This window comes from Penaeus chinensis, chromosome 15 (assembly GCF_019202785.1).
Source record: "Penaeus chinensis breed Huanghai No. 1 chromosome 15, ASM1920278v2, whole genome shotgun sequence".
Taxonomy (NCBI): domain Eukaryota; kingdom Metazoa; phylum Arthropoda; class Malacostraca; order Decapoda; family Penaeidae; genus Penaeus; species Penaeus chinensis.
Window position 1 is genome coordinate 24,509,132 of NC_061833.1, and position 4,732 is coordinate 24,513,863.

Genomic DNA, 4,732 nt, shown 5'->3' on the forward strand with positions numbered 1-4,732 from the left:
TCAAGAACCAAAATTTTCAGAAATCACTCTACGGAAACCCTACCTCCCTCCCCTCCCTCCTCCTCCTCCCCCTCTTCTCCTCCTCCTCCTCCTCCTCCCCCTCTTCTCCTCCTCCTCCTCCTCCTCCTCCTCCTCCTCCTCCCCCCATCCCCTCCCCTCACTACCGCTCGCTCCCCCCCCCCTCTTCTCCTCCCCTCACTACTACTTGCTCCCCCTACCCCCCTTTCCCCCCCTTTCCCCCGCCCCCTAGAGAGTCCTAAGCTGACAGCAGGTCGTTCCATAACCATACGTAGGAGCTAATAAACAGACTTGCTGGGGACGACCGCGAGTCGTTACACTTAAGAGGTTAAAACACCAGGGTGATGTGCGTCCTCTCGGGGGAGACGGAGTGAGGGGACGAGCTTGAGACTGCCAGATGCCTTGGGAGGGCGAGGGGAAAGAGGGAAAGAGGGAAAGAGGGAAAGAGGGAGTGGGGAGGAGGAAGGGTTTGGAAGAGAAGGGGGGAAGGGGAGGAGGGAGAAGAGAAAGGTGAGGGGAGGAGGAGGGAGAGGGGAAAGAGGGAATGGGGAGGAGGGGAAAGAGGGAGAGAGGGAGTGGGGTTGAGGAAGGGTTTGGAAGAGAAGGGGGGAAGGGGAGGAGGGAGAAGGGAAAGGTGGGGGGAGGATATGAAAGAGAAGGGGGGAAGAGGATGAGGGGAAAGAGGGAAAGAGGGAATGGGGAGGAGGAAGGGTATGGAAGAGAAGGGAAAGGTGGGGATATGAAAGAGAAAGGGGAAAGAGGAGGAGGGAGAGGGGAAAGAGGGAATGGGGAGGAGGTAGAGTAGTAAAGATGAGAAAGAGAGGAGAGACGAACGAGGAAAGAGGAACAGGAAAGAAGAAAAAGGGAAGAGGGTAGGGAGGTTAAGAGAAGAGGGTAATGGAGAACTGTGAGAAGAGAGAGAAAGGGAGAAAAATAACAGGTTTGAGGAAAAAGAGAATTGTGAGGAGAGATGAGAAAGAGGAGTGTGAGAGAAGTGAGAATAGACGAGGAAGAGGTAAAGAGGGGTAAGAGAAGAGGAAAAGGGAGAAACGTTAGAAAATTGGAGGTGGAAAGAAATAGCGAAAACAAAAGAGGGGGGGAGGATAAGGAAACGATGAGAAGAGAGAGAAGAAAAGGGAGATGATGAGAAAGAAGAGGAGAAGGTGGAGGGTAATGAAAGGAAAGAAGAAATCGAAAAGAGAAAGAGGGGGCGAGAGGAAAGAAGAATTGAAAAGCTGATGAGGTATTGATAGGAAAGGAGAAAGAAGGGTGATAAGAGACGGAATAAGGGGATAGTGAGAAGGAAGAGCTGAGGCAAAGAAAGAGAAACAAAGAGGAAGAGAAGAGAGCGCCAAGGAAGACACAGGGCTACGGGACAAAATCAAGGGACCGTTTCAGATGGTTTTAAGCCGGGGCTAGATAAAGTTGGCAGCATCGCAGTGCCACACAGTGCCACAGAGTGCCAACACGACATTGTTCTGCGATAAAAGCGTCACATTACTCCAGAGCGACGCCGAGCACGGGGATAAAATTCAGTGAATGGTGTGCAGGTGGAGAAGGCGAGAGAGAGAGAGAAAGAGAGAGAGAGAGAGAGAGAGAGAGAGAGAGAGAGAGAGAGAGAGAGAGAGAGAGAGAGAGAGAGAGAGAGAGAGAGAGAGGAACGAATGGGAGAACAAGCGAGCTCGAAAGTGATGCAGGGAACTGGAGAAATTGGATATAAAAAAGAGAAGAAGAGTGGATAAAAGGATGCCCGGGAAGGAGGAAGGAGAGGATAAAGAAGGAGATAGAAAGACAACACATAAAAACAAAATCATAATGGAATAAAGAAAAGGATAAATGGAGAAACACAACAATAAGTTAATAAAACCAGATAAATATATAGAAAAAGAAATAACATAGACGGCAAAAGGAAACCTTGCTGTCGGCTGAGGCTCGCGGTCTAGTTCCAGAAACGGAAAATAAAATAAAAGAAAATATAAAGAGACAGAAAAACAGGCGATAAAGTTTAGACAGAGGAGAAAGGGAGGAAGGTGAGGAGGGAAAAAGGAAAGGAGGAAGGAGAGGGAGGGAAAAAGAAAAAGGAGGAAGGAGAGGAGGGAAATGGAAAGAAGGAGAAGAAGAGAGACGAGGTGGATGGTGTGCAAAAGAAGCGAAGAAATAATTCGCGTTTAGGTAGGAGGAAAAAGGAAGAGAGGGAGAGAAGAAGAAGTTACGAGAGGAGAGAAGAAGGGAAACGAGAGAGGGCAAGGCAAGGGATATTTCGAGGAGAAGGAAGAGGGGAAAAGGGAGGGGAAAAATGGGTGGAAAGGAAAAATAAAAGTTCAAAGGCCAAGAGAGAGAGAGCAAGAGAGAGAGAGCGAGAGAGAGAGAGAGAGAGAGAGAGAGAGAGAGAGAGAGAATGAGAGAGAGACAGAGAGAAAGAGAGAGAGAGACAGAGGGAAAGAGAGAGCGAGAGAGAGAGAGAGAGAGAGAGAGAGAGAGAGAGAGAGAGAATGAGAGAGAGACAGAGAGAAAGAGAGAGCGAGACAGAGGGAAAGAGAGAGCGAGAGAGAGAGAGAGAGAGAGAGAGAGAGAGAATGAGAGAGAGAGAGAGAGAGAGAGAGAGAGAGAGAGAGAGAGAGAGAGAGAGAGAGAGAGAGAGAGAGAGAGAGAGAGAGAGAGAGAATGAGAGAGAGACAGAGAGAAAGAGAGAGCGAGAGAGAGAGAGAGAGAGAGAGAGAGAGAGAGAGAGAGAGAGAGAGAGAGAGAGAGAGACAGAGAGAGAGAGAGAAAGAGAGAGAGAGAGAGAGAGAGAGAGAGAGAGAGAGAGAGAGAGAGAGAGAGAGAGAGAGAGAATGAGAGAGAGACAGAGAGAAAGAGAGAGCGAGAGAGAGAGAGAGAGAGAGAGAGAGAGAGAGAGAGAGACAGAGAGAGAGAGAGAGAGAGAGAGAGAGAGAGAGAGAGAGAGAGAGAGAGAGAGAGAGAGAGAGAGAGAGAATGAGAGAGAGACAGAGAGAAAGAGAGAGAGAGAGAAAGAGAGAAAGAGAGAGAGAGAGAGAGAGAGAGAGAGAGAGAGAGAGAGAGAGAGAGAGAGAGAGAGAGAGAGAGAATGAGAGAGAGACAGAGAGAAAGAGAGAGCGAGAGAGAGAGAGGGAGAGAGAGAGAGAGAGAGAGAGAGAGAGAGAGAGAGAGAGAGAGAGAGAGAAGAGAGAGAGAGAGAGAGAGAGAGAGAGAGAGAGAGAGAGAGAGAGAGAGAGAGAGAGAGAGAAAGAATGAGAGAGAGACAGAGAGAAAGAGAGAGCGAGAGAGAGAGAAAGAGAGAGAGAGAAGAGAGAGAGAGAGAGAGAGAGAGAGAGAGAGAGAGAGAGAGAGAGAGAGAGAGAGAAAGAATGAGAGAGAGAAAGAGAGAGAGAGAGAAAGAGAGAGAGAGAGAGAGAGAGAGGGGTAGAGAGAGAGAGAGAAGAGAATGAGAGAGAGATAGAGAGTGCTTCAAAATGGTGTTCATCTATGGCTCCATAGTTAAAATTACAAAAGCGTATACATATGCGCCCCCCCCCCCCCCCCCACAAAAACACTCCAGTGCAACACACCCCACAAAACACACACCCCAACATGGTACTACCTTATCACGTATGCATAAATAGATGCATAAAAATGCCTATAAAAAGAGGATATAAAATAATAAAATAAAATAAAATAGAAAAAGAGAGAGAGAAAAAACGTTAAATTAAAAAAATGTTCATTAATAAGACATTATCCCCTCTGTATATGATTTGTTTTCAAATTTCTCAATTTCCTCCCTCTGTTCCCCTCTCTCCCCGGCAATTCCTTTGTCTGTCCGTTGTTTCCCCCCCTTGCCTCCTTCCCTCTTCTCTCCCCCCCTCTCTCTCTCACTTTCTCTCTCTCCTCTCCCCTCTCTCTCTCTCTCTCGCTTCCCCCACCCCCACTCACTCACTCCCCCTACTCACTCACTCACTCACCCCCACTCAAATCCCCCCACCCCCTTTTCTTCTCTTTTCTCTCTCTCTTCCATCTCTCTCTTTTTCCCCTTATTATTCTTTTATATATATAATATATATATAAATAAAAATCTCCTTCCCCCTCTTCCTCTTGCAATCCTCCCCCCCTCTCACTCCTTCCCCCCCCGCCCCCTTTCCCCCTTTCCCCTCTCTCTTTCCTTTTCCATTTCTCCCCTTTTCCTCCTTCTCTCCCTTCCCCCTTCTTTTCTCTCTCTCTCTCTTCCTCCCCTCTCTCTCTCCCTCCCCCCTCTCCCCCCCTTCCTTCCCTCTCCCCCTTTCTCCTCCTTCCCCCTCTCCTCCTTCCTTTTTCCCCCCTTTTCTTTCCCTTTCCCCCCTCTCTCCTTTCTCTCCTTCCCTTCTCCCTTTCCCCCTCCCTCTCTCTCTTCCCCCTCTATTTTCCCCTTTTCCCCCCCTCTCCCCCCCCTCTCTCCTTCCTCTCTCCTTCCTCCCTCTCTCTCCCCCTCTCTCTCCTTCCCTCTCTCCCTCTCCCCCTCTCTCTCTCTTCCCTCTCCCCCCCCCCTCCTCTCTTCTCCTCCTCCCTCCTCCTCTCTCCCTCCCTCCCTCCTCTCCCCTCTCCCCCCTCTCTCCTTCCCTCCCCTCTCTCTCTTCCCCCCCCTTTTTCCTTCCTCCCTCCCCCCTTTTCCCCTCCTTCCCCCTCTCCCCTTTTCTCTCTCCCTTTCCCCCCCCTCTCTCTCCCCCCCCCCTTTCCCCCCTCT